We start from the raw sequence: 19,762 nt of genomic DNA on the forward strand, positions 1-19,762 counted from the left end.
ATTTTATGGTCTGATCAAATTAACCAATGTACTGTAAATCCTATCTACTGTGATGCTAATGAGGTAGGATTAGAGGAAGTTATGCTAATGAGACAGGATACAATCTATAGGCTTAGTTTGCATCCTGAGGAAATCTCTTTTGAGATGTCAAAGAAATTAAGCAAGTGAGCAGAAAGGACCACTAAGAAAGAAGAGCCAAGAAGGAGGCATGTCCCTTGGAGCCAGGGCCCCTGTGTTCGGAACCTCCCAGACACAGGGCAAAGGGTCGCCAAGACACTCCAAGGAATGCCAGCCCCACAGATGTTGAACCAGGGATGACAGAGAAAGAAAATCTTCCTGGAGAACTGGTGCTCTGAATTAGAATTTCTAGACTCCTAAAATATGAGAAAACAAACGTCTGCCTTTGTTAAAGGCACTCATGGGTGGTCTTTCTGTTTATAGCAATGCTAGACCACGAACACAAGCGGGCAGCCTGGACTTGACCTGGCACACTGTCCAAGGCTGCTCTTTGCAGCCTCTACCTCCAGGGCAAGCCCTGTGCGCCTTGCCCTGGAGTCTGCGATCTTGACCCCATGTGTGTACTGTTCCTGAGGTGGGTGAGGAATAAGTAAGGTTAGAGTGGGGACTGACTGGAAATAAGTCGACCTGGGCATGAGCAAGATGCACTTCAGAGATGAAGAGATGCTGGCTGTGTGTTGGGCACTTCACTGTTAACTTCACTTAATCCTCCTACCAGCCTTATGAGTCAGTACTTATCACTGGTATTTCCACTAGCTGCATGAGGAGACTGATGGTCGGCAGTGTTTAGACCACTGGCTATGAGGTGCAGGAGGAGGAGGTGTAGTCCCTGGGGCCAGTGCCAGGTCTGGCATTAGCTGGTTCTGCTAGGCCTTTGCTTCTGGCCATACCAAGGGTTTAAGGTGGGAGTAGCTTCCACCCACAGCTCTTCAGGACAGGAAATGTTCCCAGTTTCTGCTGGCACTGGGTCAGAGTCTTATCCAGACTCACATGCTTGCTGGGGACTCTAAGCTGGGAACTGGATCTGCAAAGGCCCTTTGGTCCCCATCCGGCCAAGGACAGTGACTGAGGCATGAGCTGCCCATTGACACTGCCATCTACCTGAGTGTGTGTCCATGGGAGGGACCCAAGGCAAGTTCCTGCCTAGAAGGCCCAGCCAGCCCTGAACCTGAGGCCAGCCAAGTGAGTTTCCCTGTGCCATTAACCCCTTGAGCCTGGCCAGAGGGGGCTCCCTGAGGAGCTCTCAGCAATAAGTCCCAGCCCCTCTGAGGAGGCGGGCAGTGGAGGCTCAGCAGCCAGAGAGAGGCTTGCTTCTCAGCTCCGGAGCCAGATGTAACATTGACCTTAAATGGTAAAAGCTCCCCAGAGTGAAGAGAGGCTGGCCAGAGGAAGGACGGGGAATAACTCAGTTTTAGGTAAGTAAATTGCTATATTGGAGAATAACCTGTCTCTTCAGTGAAGAAGTGGAGGGAGCCCTTCTCCTTAAAGGTACAGGGTGCTGGGCGAGGGGCACTGCACTTGAACTTGCCGGAGAAGGTTGCTTTGTTGAGCTTGGGCGGCATTCCAGTTGGAGTCTTTGTTGCTGTCTTATTTTATTTTTTTAAGTAAGAAGTGACTCCTGTCGATCTTAGCTAAATCGCCGTCCTTTTGCTAGCTGTTGGGAGGCATGCACAGGTTAAGGTGCTCATAGATCCCTACTCCCAAGGTCCCGGTGGGCCCCTTTGGGCCAAATGAGAAATTTTGGTTTTCTTCCTTCTGCCTGTCACCCCTTTCCCAGCCCTGCTCTGTACTCTCCCCGCGCTCCACCCCATCTGTCTTCCTGCCTTGAACTCTGCCCTGCCCATCCTTGCCTCCTTTCTGGACCCTGCCCTGCGCAACCTGTGTTCTGGTCACTGCCCCTGTTTAATCTCTGTTTCCAACTCCCCTCTGCCTCCAGCTGTGCCAGCCGATGCCCTGTGGGCCCGGGCCTGTGCCCGCAGCCCTGTTTACCTTCAGAAGCTCAGTGTCAAGGCTATTCCTAGAGTGACTCAAACTCAGGTTGACTTTTACAAAGGAAAGGCTGGTGGAAGCCAGAGGCCAGAGAGAGGCATCAGCTGCCTGCCTTCCTCCTGCCCAGGAAACAGTTGGAAAAGCCCAGAGAGGCCCTACAGTCAGAATAAATAGCAGCCCAGGGGCTGGGGTCCTGGCCAGGGCCCCAGCCCCTCACAGCCAGCAACTGCTGCCCTCAACACCTTTGGGCTGGAGGTGGGGGTAGGTGGTGGGTGGAGTAAAAAGTCCCAGAGCTTGCCTGAGCTTTTTGCAGGAAAAGGCGGGAGCTACCGAGGGGCTTGGGGGACACGAGGGGTGGTTCAGGCAGGACCTGCTCAGGCGGTGTTGTGACGCTGGAGGCTGGTAGAGCCACACCCACCCTTCATTATGGAGTTCAGTGACTTACCTCGAGTGCTTAGGAGCAGAGCTAGAACATTGCGGGTCTGTCTGACTCTGTCTGCAGTGCTCCTTCCCCCCAATACAACTACCGGTGTGAGGGTGTGTGGCTGTCTTCAGTAGTGTCTTGTGAGTTTGAATGGACTGAATAATCCAGTTGCCATGTTTGTTTGGGTCATGATTCAGTGGTATGTGCATGTGTGTGTGTGTGTGTGTATTGGAGGTGGCTTTTTGTAGTCACAGCTGATGTACCTTCTACACTTCATATTAAGCTGGGCATTTATTGGAAGAAAAATTTCCTGCATGCTTGTCCTCTAAAATCATCTTGGAGGTTTAATTGTGTGCTAAGTATGACAACATGATCAGTTGTCACCATACACACGTTTTCTGGTGGGTGTATGTGTGTTAAAGGGGATGCAAATTCTTATGTCGTTTTTAACTACGTGTCAGATACTGTTCTGGGCATGTCTATCGTATGCTTAAAAGCAAGAACAAAAACAAACTCACGGCCATCGAGTTCATTCTGACTCATAGTGATCCTACAGGGCAGGGTTGAACTGCCCTATGACATTTCCAGAGTGTCACTCTACGGGAATAGAAAGCCTCATCTTTCCCCCATGGGGTGGATGGCGGTGTTGAAACGCTGACCTTGTATTTAGCAGCCTAACGTTGTATATGACTACCCCACAAAACACGATGATCATTACCATCCTGGAAGTTTGGGCCCTTCACCCCTATCCTGTGCTGACGCCCAGGCAGTATCTTTTCTGAGAGGGCAGTGGGGAGCACACATTATTGCACGATTTCATGTGCTGTTTACGACCGTCCTGTGCAGGGTGTAGCTTCACCTTAGACTTAGAAGCAAGATTCCAGCACTGCAAGTGACTTGCTCAGGTCACTCACTACCAAGTGCAAAGCAGGGGATTTAAGCAGTATCTTGGATAAGGACAGTTATGGGTGTGCAATACCTACTGGGATCTAACTTCTCGGTGGGGGGCTGGTGGGGGCTCAGAGTTGTCTGGTGGGAGTACTGTGAGTCTCTGGCAGAGGAAGCCCAGGTCCTTGCCTGGTGGCCTGACTGGATCCACAACTTCCCAAGCAGTCTATGGCCCTTACCTCTAGGGTAGTGTTGGTAATGCAGGTGTGGGAGAGCATTCACCCTGGGGCACAAGTAGTGATGGAGCCTGAGGACAAACCCACCAACCCTCATTCTCACTGTGCACGCAGTGCCCCCAGGAGCAGGGAGTGTAGTAAATTCTCCGGCTTAATCTATTTGCATGACTAAGTGCACATGATGTTTGTAAAATGTGTTCTGGTTAAACGAGACCTTGATACACATGAGAGGGCTTCAGAAAATTCATGGAAATTTCCATGATCTCTTAATTCCATTTTTTCACAAACGTTTTGAAGCCCCTTCTATGTGTACCCGATTATCGGATTCTTCCAGTCTGTTTGAAAGGATTCAAGGGGGAGTTCTCAAGCTCTGTACCAGCTCTCCACCCCATGCCCTGTCCTGAGTAGGTCCACAGAACTACAGGGCTGCCCCTTAGCTTCCTCTCTGCGACTTGGCCGTCACCAGAGGGATCCTATTTGTTGAAGGAGGAGGAATAGAAGCCTGAATAGCTGGGGAGGAGAGGGCCTGGAGCGCCCAGATTCTACCTTTGGGGAGTTATTTGTGTAATGGGGCAGATGGAGAACTTATTCTCATGTAATAGGTCTAAAATAAACGTGTGTGTGTGTGTGTGTGTGTGTGTGTATCTCAACATGCCCAAAGGCACACAATGCAAAGGTGTGTCCCAGTTCTGGCCACCTGGGTCCACGGTCAGTACTCCCTACATTAGATGTTACCATGCCTCTAACAGTGACCCTGGCCCCATGGCCAGTCCACGTGTTGGGAAAGTCGAGAAAAGAGGGTTCTGAGTTAGTACCATGGCTGCTGGATTAGACTAGGGGTTGACGCAGTAGTCCAGGTCAGCCTCACTGGCTGTGCCCTTTAGATCCGGCGCCTTAGCAGAGGCATATGTGCCTACAACTCTGGACAATCCCGATTTCTCCAGGGGAGAAGGGAGGTGGGGAAACCAGAAACTCTTCCCTCCCAGCAGAGCACATGTAAACACCAGTTTGCTGGAGCTGGGCTTCACCCACTTTGCACACCCTTCTCTCTGTTAACTTTGTTTTTATTATGGGAAAATACACGCCCCACAAAATCTGTCTTTTAACCATTTTCAAGTGCATAATCCAGTGGCAGTAATCAAACTCTCCATGCTGTACAATCGTGGCCGCTACTGATTTCCAAACTTTTTATAATCACTCCGAATAGAAACTCTATTCCTATGAAACATCAATTCCTCATTCCCCTCTTCCTCCGGCCCATGGCAACTGCCCATCTATTCTGTCTGGCTGCCTTTGACGGTTCTAGATAGTGCATATAAATGAGACCGTAGAATGTTTATTCTTTTGTGTCTGGCTTATTTCACTTAAGCATAATGTTTTCAAGATTCATCCAGGTCAAAGCATGCATCAAGACTTCATTTCTTTTTAGGGTGAAATAAAAGGCCACTGTACCGATCTACGGTATTGGGCTGACTTGCGATGTGGTGAGGCCGCTTCGATTGTTTCCCCTGTTGGCTCTTAGGCACAATCCTGCAAAGAAATTGGTGGACAAATTTCCCATCGATTTTTTTACTTTAAAAAATTTTTGCTCTTTTTCCCCCTTCTGGTAATAGACATTCTTTGTCAACATTTCTTTAAAAACATAGAAAATGAATATAAACAGTAAAATGTAGAAGGAGAGATAAAGAAAGAAAAGTTCCTCTGTAGTGATAAGCACCACTGGTATTATGGTCTGTCTCTTCCCGTCTTTGTATTTCTCTGTGTTCTCTGAAGCTCCCGACTCACTGTACTGATTTTGTAATCTGGTTTATTTTTAACAGAAAGTTCCTCCAGGGTCATTTTACAGATCCCGAAATGCACCTCTGGTCCTGCGATGCAGAGCCATGTTAGCTGGGTGGCGGTCCCCTCAGGCTTCTCTCCTGGGTGTCCTTTGCAAACACAGTTAATTTTGAAGGCTCTCACGGTGCTCCATGCCTTGGGGTGGCTCTCCGCTGCACTGATGGTCTTTGAGAGCTCAGTTCTCAGAGCTGAGCTGGTGAGCTATTTTCTAAGGTCAGAGCTGATTCTGCAAGATGGTGTCTTAAGTAGGATACTGACTGCACCTTAAGCACCTGAAATCACACTGCTCCTTTGAAATTCCTTTCAGTCCTTCTGGTCAAGGAGAAAGCCTCCATGTGAAGCAAGGTGGCTGAGCGGTGCCTCCACACTTCAGCACCCAAACCGGACAGTCCTGGGGAAACGGAGGCGAGCCGGTTCCCGTAGTTTGAGCCCACTGTGTCTTATGCATCCTTCTTCTGACAATTGCCTGTCTCCCTTTTTGACAAAATGAGACCAGGCCTCGGACACAGAGCCCTTGGCAGGCAATAGCTAGGATTTAAGAACTGTTTTCACTTCATTTACTTTTATAATAACTATTTGCGGCAAGTGGTACTGATTTTTCCATTTACGGTACAGCTATTTCCCTTTTAAATAAATGCAATGACAATAGTAGCTACGGCTGGCTGAAGGCTTTGGTGAGCTCGGCGTTGTCTGCTGCTGCTGCACCTGCAGGGCCTCCTTAAGCGCGCACAGCAACCCTCGAGGCGGGCCTCTCTGAGACAGGTAACTTTCTACTGACCTATGACACAGAGAGGGTCAAAAAGAAACTTGTCCAGGAGCACAAAGCGAGGCTGTCAGTCCTGCATTTCCGAACCATTACTAGTCCATTTTCTTTTTCATAAATAACGAATTAAAGGTATAGGTGGTGCACAGACATGGCACAATTTGGGAGGGTGGTGTACAAAGGACTCAAGTTTGGAAACACTACTTAGTGAAATTGGGATTTTTTTTTCTTTAACAATTTATTAGGGGCTCATACAACTCTTATCACAGTCCATACATATACATACATCAATTGTATAAAGCACATCTGTACATTCTTTGCCCTAATCATTTTCTTTTTTTTTCTCCTCTTTTCTTTTTTTTAACAATTTATTGGGGCTCATACAATTCTTATCACAGTTCATACTAATACATACATCAATTGTATAAAGCACATCTGTACATTCTTTGCCCTAATCATTTTCTTTTTTTTTCTCCTCTTTTCTTTTTTTTTTTTTTAACAATTTATTGGGGCTCATACAATTCTTATCACAGTTCATACTAATACATACATCAATTGTATAAAGCACATCTGTACATTCTTTGCCCTAATCATTTTTTTCTCCTTTCTTTTTTTACATTTTATTAGGGACTCATACAACTCTTATCACAATCCATACATATACATACAACAATTGTATAAAGCACATCCATACATTCCCTGCCCCAATCATTCTCAAAGCATTTGCTCTCCACTTAAGCCCTTTCCTCCCCCCAACTACCATCATCCGAATTCTACCTTGCAGGGCTGGATAGGGCAGAGATTGTACACTGGTACATATGAGGGCTGGAGGCACAGGGAATCTAGGGTGGATGATACCTTCAGGACCAAGGGTGTGAGGGGTGATGCTGGGAGAGTGGAGGGCGAGTGGGTTGGAAAGGGGGAACTGATTACAAGGATCCACATGTGACCTCCTCCCTGGGAGAGGGACAGCAGAGAAGGGGGGGGGGGGAAGGGAGACTCCGGATAGGGAAAGATAGGACAAAATAACGATGTATAAATTACCAAGGGCACATAAGGGAGGGGGTAGCGGGGAGGGAAGGATAAAAAAAAGAGGACCTGATGCACAAGCTGCTTCTTGAGAGAAAGATGAGGCTTTTTACCGTCACAAAGAATTCTAGTTTCATAAAGAAACCCACGGGGGCAAGAACTCTGTAATATAGGGGCATTGTGAGTTGACAGTGACTCAATGGCAGTGAGTTTAGTTAAACTGTCAAACTATTGGTCATTCTGGCCCAGCTAGGTTGACCCAGACCACACTATAACAGCAGGGAAGTGAATGATCCAGCAAAGCCTGGGAGAAGTCAGTGATCGGTGGGTCAGTGAGAGCCTGAGCTGTGTACGGAGGGCATGGTGGCTGCCAAAGGAAGGGACCTACAGAGGCCACGGGGATTCTGCTGCTGCTGACCACAGGGGGTGACTGTGCCTCCACCCCGGACCAGCTAACTGTGTCAGCTCAAGCTACACTCACGCTCTCCTCTCCTCTCCTCTCCTCGCCTCTCCTCTCCTCTCCAACTGAGGTACTGGTAACACCTACTGGGCAAGGTTCGATTCCGTCTCTAGAGCACCCAGAAGGCATTAGTTACTATTCTTTCTAGGCCATGTCTGCCCTCCTCCAGAGATTGCATCAGAGAAGTGTCTGTACTGGATTTTGACTCTGATGATCTGTAATTGACAGGGTTTTCTCCCTCCTTACCTGTATTTATGGCTCCAAAGAGATTGGTGGGCTTATTCTCTAGACTAGATGCTTGGCTGTTAGCACCTGGTGGGGTCTTTCAGGAGGCTCAAGAACACCGCCTGTTTTCCCTGGAAGGAGCCCCCGTGGCACTGGAGAGTAGAGTCCGCCTCGGCTGCTCACCCGGAGCCCAGCAGGAACCCTCCAGCTGCTTCGTGGGGCAGGTGGGGCTCTCCCTGAGCACTATTGCTCCTTCCTACAAGGTCTTTATGATTTGGAATGGACTCATCCTTCCCTTATGTTCTGAGACTCTTTGTTTTTGTCTGTTTTTTTTTTCTGATAATTCAGTCTAAGATCATTATTTTAATGACTGATAGAGCTGGTCTTGGATGTATGTGGACAGGCAGGAAGGCTTCCTAGTCTTGAATTAAGCCGACGTATCCCCCAGCCCTGGTAGCCCTGGTGTCATCGTGGCTAAGCTTTGGGCTGCAATCTCCAAGGCCAGCAATTTGAAACCACCAGCCGCTCCCTGGGAGAAAGACAGGGCTTTCTACTCTGGCAAACAGTTACAATCTCAGAAACTCAAAGGGGCAGTTCTACCCTGTTCTATAGAGTCACGATGAGTTGGCATCAACTCTATGGCATGGAGTTTAGTTTGGTGATCCCCCAGCCCTACATAGTACCTATCTGCCCCTGTGCCCCCACCCCCACCCCAAGTGACGGTAGGCACTCTTAGCTTGAGAGTCTGGAGAGGGGTAGACAGGACGTGTGCATCTTGTAGGCAGCTCATTCCCAAGTGAAAGGGAAAGAGGAAGGGGCTGAGTTATGCTGTTATTCTGTCTCAGACAGCCAGTCAGGTGAGCCATGCCCTGAAGTGGATCCAGGAGTGTGAGTCACGGAGGGCCCCCTTCACGTGGAAGGAAACCATGTGCACGGAGAGGAGGCACTGCACTCCCTGTAGCACTGCAGGAAGGGCACCTTACAAGCGCCTCCTTTTGGTGGTGAGCCTGGCGAGACTGCAGCCATGCGCGAGTGAGAAAGCAGAGGGCAGAGGATGTAGGGCCTGTCATAAATGGGTCCCATGAGGGTGGGCACCCAAGTGCCCACTGTCTCCATTTGATGGAATCTCATTCTTTCTGTTCCTGAGATGCCTGCTGGGAGTCTTGTTTGATTTGAAGTTCTTCCTTCGACAAAACAGCATCAAACTGGAAGTATCTGGAAAGAGACGTTTCTTCCCGGATCCACACCAAATGATCTCTTAATTCCTGCCACCTTCAAGGATTCCTCTGCGTTTCAGTTGACTAGACGTGAGGGGCTTAAGTGGTTTCTTCTAGTTTACTGTACAGATAGGCAAGAGACGATAAGGCAAGGCCATTACCATTGTTTAAGCGTGTTCTATGAGCCAGGCTTTTTATGTCTGTTAACTCATTAAATCCATATTGTAGCCCTCTAAGGGAGGTATTTGTCAGCAAATGGAGCCAGGGGGTTAGGTCTCTAACTAGTAACTAGTAAGTGAAGAAATGGGGACTAACACCCCCAACCATCAGATTCCAGACCCCCAGCTTCTTCCATCTCCTGGGACAGACACACCTGAGCAGCAGGGCAGAGAAAGAAAGGCTAGCCCTATTTCTGATCTTGTGGCTTGAGCCCAGAAGGCCTTCCAGCACTGCCAATTCGACCAGAGGCCCTGAGGTCACCCGCTGCCCCATAACTCTTCTCCACACTGCACCTCTCTTTTGTCTTCTTTCAGTTGCGAAACCCGTGATCAGGCCTCAGACCCGTGTCCGTGAACAGTCCCTTCTCAATCAGAAGTCACTTCCTCTGAAATAAGCCTACTCCTTCATTCACAAATCTAGAATCATGGGCTTTCTATTGGTAAGAAATGCTGTCTCCTACAACCATCTTTTTTTTCCTTTTCTTACTTTTTTGGGGGGCTCTTACATCTCTTATCCCAATCCATACATTCATCCAGTGTGTCAAGCACATTTGCACATATGCTGCCATCATCACTTTCAACACATTCTCTTCCTACTTGAGCCCCTGATATCAGCTACCCATTTCTTCCCCCTCCCTCTCCCACCCTCCCTCCCTCCCAAACACTTGATAAGTTATAGATTATTATTTTCATATCTTACATCATCCTCACCCACTTTTCTGTTATTTGTCCTCCTGAGAGGGGGGTTATAGGTTGATCCTTGTGCTTGAGTCCCCCTTTCTTCCCCCATCCTCCCCTAATCCTCCTGGTATCTCTATTTTCATTGTTGGCCTTGAGAGGTTTATGGATTCCCTGTGTTTCGAGCTCTCATCTGTAGCAGTGTGCATGCGCTGGTCTAATCCGACTTGTAGGGTAGAATTGAGGTAGGGGCGAAGGAAACCCCAATGAACTAGAGGAATGTTATGTGTTTCATCGGTCCTACAACCATCTTAAGCTAGTTTTTGTGACTATCCAAGGTGTGTGCCCTCAAAGTTCCCAGAGATTACTGAGGCCCCTCAGTCTGCTGCAGAGATCGGATAGAGTAGTGGTTGGAGTCTTAGGTTCACGCTGAATGATCTAAATTCACATCAACTCCATTGCTTACTGTGAGACCTTGGGAATAACCTCACCTTTCCCTGCTTACTTCTTCTCCCTGTAAAACAAGGCTGGCTCAGAGGATTGTTATGAAGGTCAAATGAATTACTGTGTAACAATACTTGCATATAAGCACTCAATAAATACACACGATTTACTGGAGTCCAGCATTGAGCATATAGGCGTACCTCTATTTTTCATGCCCCAAATGCTTACATTTCCCTAAGCAGTTCTGCCACATTTGCAACCTTTAAGGAGAAGTTCTCTAGAAGAATGTTCACACCCTCCTGCTGTTTGTCTTAGATGATCCTTTCTATGGTAGCTTGAAAGGCAATGATAAGGTTCCAGGAGTAACTGGCCGGCTGATTCTTCTTCACAGGTGCTAAGAGGCTTCCCTAAGAGTCCTGACTCTGGTGGGAGTCGGTCTGTACATATTGCACTCAAGTTCCATCCGGACACCCCACTCAGTTCCACAAGAGGCTGAAGGATGAGTGTCTGCAACTTGATGCATGGCAGGATTTAACCCTTTCCAATACCCAAAATGCCTGGGTATAGAGATCCTGGTCAAAAGGTAGAACTCTCTGTTTTACGTAGGCCGTGATGTCATGTGATGAGTCATTGCTACTCCCAGCAAGACTTTCTCAGAGCTCAGTAGGGGTTTCTCTCCTCTGGGGAGTTAAGATGAATATTTCTCTTCTGCATTTCCTTTGTGTGCTGTAGAAACATGGTGGCTACGGGCGAAGGGAGGTGCTGGTGTGTTCGCCTGGCCCGTCTCCAGGGAGAAGACAAGACATCAATTCCATTTCATCTGTACTGGTGAACGCACTTGGGGTACCGAGTAGCAGAAAGCTACATTGGCTCATTTAAGAGAAAGGTGGGGTTTGGTGGAAGGCAGTTGAGTGGCTCAGAGGAGGTCGGAGTGGCCTTGGGAAGGGCGGCCTCAGTGCGGGGCTGGGGGGTGACAGAAATCTGTCACCTTTTCTCTAGAGAAGAGATTTTTTCTTCCCATGTTTTTTTTTTAATGATGCATATCATAAGTGTTAAAAAATTAGCATGCACTTGTAATTTATGTAATTTAAAATAAACACATAAGTGACTATATTGGTATGCTGGTTTATAAAATAGACTTTTAAAAGCAAAAGATGAAATACTATTTTGAAATCATGTTTTGTTTTTTTAATAATATCAATATATTTTTTTGCTTTCTGTAGAAACAGTATTCTTTAGTGAGTGAAAGGTGATTGATTATGTGCCATTGCTTTTAAAAATTTCGGGTTGACGCTTTAGATAATCCATATTGTAGTCATCTAACAGAGATACATGTTTATGAGCAAACTGAATATCAATTAGGCTCCCAGCAGCACCAACCAATTTAGCACGTTAGGAAATGTTAGCCAAAGGGAGCCAACACATGACAGTGAGAAAGATGGTGGTCCCATGACAACTATGCAGCCAGGGAAGCGGGCTCAGCCAGAGAGGCTGCAGTGGCGAAGCGATGCGGTCACTGCCCAGGAGTCTTGAGAGCAGTGGTTAATTCCCTCAGCTGCTGATCAAAGGCAGCCTGCTTGCGGACCGACGTGCAGTCTTGGAAACCCTGCGGTGGTTCTCCTCTGCCCGGCAGGGCTGCTTGAGTGGACTTGGCTCCACAGCAGTGGAGGTTACACCGTACGGCTCCCGCCGGAGATGTAGGCTAAAGTAAAGCGGGAACAGGAAAGGATACGCCTCAATTTTCCTCTCCTTCTATTTTGTCTGGTTCATTGGCCAAATTCAGCCACAAACAAGGACTTTATTTATCATCCTGGATAACCCGAAGTGCCCAGCAGAGCAGAGCAGAGGACAGGCTGGGAGGACGGGCAGAGGAGAGCTGGGCGTGAACACCTGGCACGGAGGAGAGGCCATTTTGGCTGATGACGACACTAATCTTACCCAGCAGTTTGCACAGTACATTTTTAAAAGTTTCTTGTGGCTCTAGTATTATCTGTGCCTCACAATTTATTGCAGGAGCCTTTGTAAGTCACTTGGCCATTTTATGATCCTCAGTTTCAGTCGAACCTAGATACATGTATTCCACGAATCCACCACTTGGATGCATATTAAATACAGGGCCCCTTCACTAAAAGTAACTACGAGAGTGTTACATAAACCCCTTAGCATTGTAGAATTTCCCTCTTCCCCGAGGACATCTCATGAAGTGGACATGCCAGTGGCCTTTTGGCCTGTGGACTGAATGAAGGCACTATTTAATCGACTTAAATATTAAGACAAGTTTACATTGTTCTTACTTTTTAAACTGAAGTAAATAACAAGTTCAAATTTTCTGCCCACATGCTACTCCATCCTCTTGGAGATTCCCTGGGTACTCACAGTCCACTCCGAAGACTGTAGTCCGAGGGCACAGCCAGTAGCTAGACCACGGTCGAGGGACTCTCGGCTCTAAGTTATCAGGAGAGGGAATCTGACAGGCCCAGCTTATGTCAGGATCAATCAATCACATCCAGGAGATGGGATCATAGGGGCAGAGATGTGACCACGGGAACCATCCTGTGCAAACAGGGGTCCCTTCCACAGAAGGAAACATGCCGAGAGCAGAAGTCTCTCCAAAGCATCTTGTCACTAACTTATCATTACCTTCCTGTCCTGCTTCCCAGAGATCTCAGTCAAGCTTCCCAACTCCTCTGGCACAGTTACATTCCCAGTTGAAAGAGTGAAAAGCAAGTGGAGAGCAGCAAAAATAAATAAAAATTCCCTGGCTTATTTCCATGGATGACTCATCATGTCCACTGAATGTGGGGTTTTCACCAGTTAATGTAATACAGTTATGTCCTTGCTGCTGTCCCCAGAAAAAGCCACATTCCCGAAGGTCTGGGGCCCACAGGGCCTCACACTGACTTTACGCGGACTGAGTCGCAGGGAAGTCAGGCTCAACGGAGAAAGATGGATGCAGAGCTAAACTTCCCTGACCTGGCACATGAAGAGCCAGGCAAGCTGTCCCGAAGAGCTGGCTCCTATTATTTATAAAACTCAGAAGACACCTGGGTGCATGAGCGAAGGAAGCCGAACCCAGTTTTCAGAACTGCATTTATTGAAGCCTCCGGAGACTGGCCTCACAGGACAACAGCAGGAGCAGTGATATGTACTTATTATTCATTCATTTTCCTCACGCAGCTCATCCCTTATTGAGCACCAGCTGAATACTGTGTCAAGTGCTCTGTGTATCTCATCTTGTACGTTTGCAGCACCCCGCAAAATAGGTCATAACATTAGCTTGAGTTTCCTGATGGGGAAACCTGGCTCTGTGAAGTTACGTAATTCAGGATTGCACCGTTGGGGTGACAGAGGTGAGGCTACACTGTCCTTGGTGCAAAGAGCATACAGTCCTGCAACATAAAAGCTCCCACGGGGGCTTACTGGATCCGGAGGAAGTAGAGACTGGCCCCGTAAGGTTCTTATTAAAAGTCCACATCTGTACCGATTAATTGTAGGAAACTGGGAGTCGCCAAGCACCATGGTAAGTTATAGCAAGTCTTGGTGGGTATTGAATGAAATGAAGGATGATGAATGAACAAACTATCCCCGGAAGAAGACAGTGAGGTCTTGCCACATCCTGTTCCGTGCGCCCCATTCCAAACTGAAAGGCAGCAGTCACACCAGTAAGTCTGAGGTCACAGGCCTGGCTCTGCCTCCAACTCACATTGTTCCTTTGAGCCAATCATTCCTCCTTTCTGTGAGCGTCCTCATCTGTGAGCGTCTTGCCTTCCAGGACCCAAGGATTCACCCCAATAGTTGCTGGGAGAACATCATCCCAGAGCAACCATTGTGGAGTGTCACGGCTATTATTGTTCACACCCTAAAACTCCATGCGCTGTTTGGGGGGCTAATCAAACTGGTGCCAGGCCAAGAGTCAATGGAAGACTATGCTTCTAAGAAAATATTTACTTACAAATATTTACGGTTTAAGGAGGATGCTGATTCATGCTCTTCCTTACGAATCAAGGGCTTGACTCATGCTTTAAACATTTACAGATCAGATCTGAAATGATGGTCCTGTGTTGGGGGCTAACACAGACAGCTTCTGGAGCATGGTCCCTCTTCCCTCCCGCTACAGGCCCAGCTGCATCTGACCCCCTTCCCACCCCCCAACTCCCTTGGCCCACTGCCCCAGCGCTTCTGTTTGGAGATGAACTTCACAGGTACCAGATTTGGTGGGGTCCCCTGATGGTACAAATGGTTAAAGAAGTTGGTGACTAACTGAAAGGTTGGGGGTTCAAGTCCACCCAGAGGCCTCTCAGAAGAAAGGCCTGTTGACCTTTCAAACAGCTGTTGCAAATGGAGCACAGTTCTACTCTGACGCATAGTGGGTTTCCTGAGTTGGGAGCGACTCAACAGCCATTCATTGGTTTCCCAGGAGGCATTGGGAACCACCTCAAAGCCCTAGCTGTGGGAGAGATCTAGAGGACCCGCGAGCAGTTCACTCATCTTTGTAAAGTAATTTTCTCTCGTAGAACCTCATGCGATCCTCCCAGAGAACCACGCAGCCATGACATGTATAGTTTTTTTTCTTTTCTTTCTTTCTTCCTTCCTTCCTTCCTTCCTTCCTTCCTTCCTTCCTTCCTTCCTTCCTTCCTTCCTTTCTTATTTTTTTTAAACCAGGAAAGAGACAATGACTACCACAATCTGAATTCCACAGAATAACTTACTGTAATATGTTCCTGTTGAATTCTCTTCGGGACTTCCAGCGCGTCCAGCAGGGCTCGCCACCCGGCAGCCATCTTCTGAGCGACCTGTCTCTTTTCCGGAATTCTCTGGCTCTCACGTCCGATGCCCTTGAGGAGGCATATGCCCTCCGCGTGCCCAGACCCTCGGCATTGCATGAGCCACAGGCACATTGGCCTTACATTGACCACTGTCTCCCTCTACCCACATTTCTGTTGTTCACCCCCTGGGTGGTGGTGGTGGGGGGTTATGCGTTGATCATTGCTATTGGTTCCCCCATCCTCTCCTCCTCCTACCGCCTTCCCCCTACTCTCCTGGCATCACTACCCCCATTTCTGTTCCCGAGGGGTTATCTGACCTGGCTTCCATGTGTCATGAGCTCTCATCTGTACCAGTGTACGTGCTCCAGTCCAGCCAGACTGAAAGGCAGGACTGGGGTCCTGATGATTTTCTTAATTCTTTTGAATAACAGGAAAGTCAGACAATATTTGCCTTTTCGTGTTTGATGAACTTCCTCCAACCCCTCCATGGCATAACATGCTTCACGGTTTCAGCCTGGCCTTCTACCGGGCACGCGCACCTCGGTTTGTTTCTCTGGCTCCCACTGATGGGCATTGAAGTCATCTCCATCTGTTTGCTGTTGTGAAAAGTGCCACACGCTACCGCTCCTAAGCTTGTGGCTATTTTTTTGTTGATCTTTATAGTTCTAGGGTTTACATTTAGGTCTTTATTTAGTAAATAAAATCGATATAAGTTAATAAGAATTTTAAAAAGAGGAGGCAGAAGACACACACAGGCCAGCGCCAGCATCTTCTTCCTCTTTCTCAGTCACCAGCAGGTGCTTATCCAGGTCGCAGCCCAGGGGCGCGTTGGAGTGCAGTCAGGAGAGTGTGCGATGCGGGCGGCGACTTCTGGACGCCAGAGGGCTCTGGGAGTTAGGGATGGCTCTGTGCCTCTTGCACTGCGTGCCTCTCCTTTGGCAGTTTATGGAACCAACCAAACAAAGAGAAAGAAAGAAACGCACAGAGAGAAAAACGAAAACAAAGACAACCCGGCCATTCCCCGTCTCCCCAGATACCAGCAACCTCCTGGGGCCATGGAGCTGAACGTTTGCGGGGCGGCTGCAGAGAGCTCACTGGTGGGTAGGTCCCACTGCCCTAGAGTCAAATTAAACAGCCCTCAGCCCAGCTCCACCCTCACTGTGTAAGCTCTTGCAGCGGCTGCCAAGCTTGGCAGGGGGAGCTGGGACCCCTCTGTGCATGCAAGGATGTCGTGGGGAACTAGGGACGGTTCACTGTCCACTCTGGCAGCCCCCTGTGCTGCTGTTAGCTTTTGTTTTAACTTCAGGTACTTTAACTACACGTTTCCCCTGCATCTGTTTGCTCGTGTCTTTGTTGAAGAGGGATTGTACTCTGTCTAGATAGCCATCTTTACCCAAAGTCCTGCGCATTACTTCTTAAAGGTTCTAAGAAGCCTTCTAGGACAAAACAACAACTTGTCTCAATTGATATCCCCCATGTATTGAAACATGGACATGTTTTTGAGAGCGCTTCAGAACTTCTCCCAGAGTCAGAATTTTGTGGAATGTCCCTTGGTACCATGTCTAGGAGTATTCTTGCTCCCGTGGGTCATGCGGCATCTGGGGAGGCCCTGGAGACCCCAGTGGTCCTAGAGCTCCATTCTGAGAGGCAGGCAGAGGGCCCAAGTAAGAAACATCATTATGAACTTGATTGCCTTGGCATTAGTCACAGCACCACACCGAGCCCCTTATCTGCAAAATAGCATCTACTGCGTAGGGTACTTGGGGCACTGAGCGAGTAAGTAGAGCTAAAGCAGCAGGCACATGGTCAGCCTTAGTCCATAGTGACTGTTGCCATCCTTTTGGTTATCTATATCACTGTCTTACTCTGTACAGTCCTGCCATCCCTTGTGAAACTAGGAGACTAGTGCTAGAAGCTTCCAACGAGCAGGCTGGGACAGCTCCACAGTTTTGGGTGCAGGCCACTGTGCTTCTTTTCTTCAAGGAGATCAGGAGACTCTTCAGTCTTATGGATAGTTCCTCTCAAGGGATGGGGAAAGGGAAAAATATTTTTTGGGGGTTGAACTAGATAATGGGGAGAAATCTAGAGCATGGAGGGGCACATTCAGGTTTAGCCTCACATCAACATCAAAAGTCAACATTAGCCTAGGATTCTAGAGGCCACCGAAGACCTAGAAAGGCAAAAATTAGCCTCCTTGGTCCAGGCCGAATCTGTCCCAGGGGAGAGAGCTTTGCTTCTAAGTGAAGCGGTAGTTGGCAGATAATGTACAGAAGTCTGGGCCAGCATAGATCTGCCAAGTATCAGGGGAAATTTTAAAACAATAGTGGGTCTGAGAATAGATTTCAGAGGGTGGTTATTTAAAAGAGACCCCAAACAGAGAGGCAAATTGGGAGAGGGACACTGTGGAGACATGGAAAGGCCACTGTGTTGGGAACCCATCTCAGTTACACTGCTAACAGCAAGGGGACCTTGCCAAGTCCCCCTGAATTTTAGCCTCCCCATTTAACAAGTGGACAAAATAGTCCATGCCTTGTACTATGTAATTTGTGAGGGGCAAATTCAGTGGTGGATCTGAAATAGCTTACACACTGCTAAGCTCTAAACACCAATGAGGGACACTAGAAACTAGGGACACACTTTAAGGACTGCCATCAGGAGGTGAACATCGAGGTGAAGTCATTGTCTTTTAAAAGCCCATGCATTCTCCCAAGTCAGCAAGCAGGCCCAGAACATTGTTGGTGTTGGTGAACAGGAAGTGTGATACAGAGTTTGGAATCTCCTGTCTTAAATTCTGATGAGAGGGGACAGAGGAGTCAATTTGTCAGCTAAATGGTAGCGTCAATAATTTTGGGCAGGGCCTATGATAGGTAAATAGAGCAGTGGCAGAATTATTACCTTCTATATGTGAGACCAGGATAACAGTCCCAGCCAAGGCTTGAGTTGGCTAGAGAAACAAATCTAGAGACATTCATAGATGTGTAAGAGAGAACTTTATATCAAAAAGGAATTATGTATCAATAAAACAGTCCAACCCAGTCCAGCTCAAGTCCATATGTTCAATCTTATCCTTTAAGTCCAATATTGCCCATGTATTCCTCTTCAGCCTCATGCAGCACGTGCAATGATGCCAGATGCAGGAAGATCACAGGAAAGTCTCGTGGATCCAGTGGCATTGTGCGCATCGCTAGGGGTCTTGCTGCCATTAGCGTGGCTTCATGTGGCTTGTCAACAGGAATGTGAAGCACAGAGCGTGTATTCCATCTTCAGGGAGGAAGAGAGGGAGTTCCCAGAATCCTCATGATTAGACCACACCCATAAGGAAACTTCTTCAGGCTGTGACCTGCCTAACTGGCTAGACTCCATCCCTTCATTCTATCTATCAAGTCGACATGAATTGTGCCCTACCACAGCACCTCAAGCACAGCCACCACCCGTCTGTCAGTGGAGGCTTGCCTGTTGCTGTAATGCTGAACAGGTCGAAAGGGGGCTTTGAGATTAAGGTGGACCAGGAAGAAAGGCCTAGATGTCTACTTGAAAAAATTAACTTATGAAAACACTAGATCATAGCGATTCAATCAGCAGTGCATTACCTAGGTCTAGGCGTCATTTTCTCCACAGTGCACAGGGTTGCCACGAGTTGGGGGATCAGTTCAGCAGCAGTTAACACAGCAGATGTAATGAGAAAACCTTTTTTGCAAGGCCCCAAAAAGGGCCTTAAAATATGAAGACACGCTTCCTGCTCCCAGCATATTTATAACATCCTCACGCAAGCCCTTGATATAAGCTCCTCTTTTTCCCCGCCTGTGTTGGTCTGGGTAGACTAGAGAAACAAATCCATAGAAACTCATATGTGTGTAAGAGAAACTTTTATACAAAGGGTAATTATACATTAAGAAAGCATTCCAACTCAGTCCAGTCCAAGTCCATAAGTCTGATATTAGTCCATTGGTCCAATACCAATCTATAAAGTCCTCTTCAGACTCACAAAACACATGCAGGACGATCACAGGTCAGTGGGTAGAAAGTCTTGACCCAGTGTCCTTGTAAGCCTCTCAGCACTAGCGGGGGTCTCCACATGGCTTTTCCAGTTCCCAGGGCATGGAGTCCATCAGTGGAGTGCCATGTGTCTTGTCAATGGAGTGTCTCCAAGGGAGTGAGTAGAGTGAGAAGTGTCTCCTATTCCCAAGGAGGCAAATACAGCAGTTCCCAGAATTCTCAGGAGAAGGCATATCCACACAGAGGTCTCATTGGCTATCTCTGGATTGACAGGCTAGACTCCACCCCTACACTCTTAATCCTCAAATTGACACCAGGTTATGTAACTACCACACTGCCCTCCCACCCTCGTGAATCCTTGATCAATTATATATTGTTATTATTATTTCATATCTTACATTGTCCGTTGTCTCCCTTCACCCCCATTCTGTTATTTATCCCCTTGGGGTGTGTCTATTGTTGGAGTCTGTGGATAAGTTGAACAGTCCTGAAAGGGGGAGTGAGGATTCAGGAAAAAAAGAGAGACAGAAAGTGTTGGGAGGGCAACAGTGAATACTGAAGCTCTGAATTTA

At 47.8% G+C, this 19,762-nt stretch overlaps 1 protein-coding gene across 6 annotated transcripts in view; it reads left to right on the forward strand.

The window, feature by feature from the left end:
- Positions 1-805: 805 nt before the first annotated feature.
- IRAG1 (inositol 1,4,5-triphosphate receptor associated 1) overlaps positions 806-19,762 on the forward strand; it is a 132,919-nt gene continuing 113,962 nt past the window's right edge. For 2 of the 6 annotated variants that reach the window (XM_075546071.1, XM_075546075.1), the window contains exon 1: positions 1,413-1,506. The gene's annotated coding sequence lies outside the window, so the exon portion shown is untranslated. Of the gene's footprint in view, positions 1,201-1,237; positions 1,507-19,762 lie in introns of those variants that run through there. The other 4 variants (XM_075546076.1, XM_075546073.1, XM_075546074.1 and 1 more) reach the window with 4 other exon arrangements.

Source organism: Tenrec ecaudatus, chromosome 4, assembly GCF_050624435.1.
Source record: "Tenrec ecaudatus isolate mTenEca1 chromosome 4, mTenEca1.hap1, whole genome shotgun sequence".
Taxonomy (NCBI): Eukaryota; Metazoa; Chordata; class Mammalia; order Afrosoricida; family Tenrecidae; genus Tenrec; species Tenrec ecaudatus.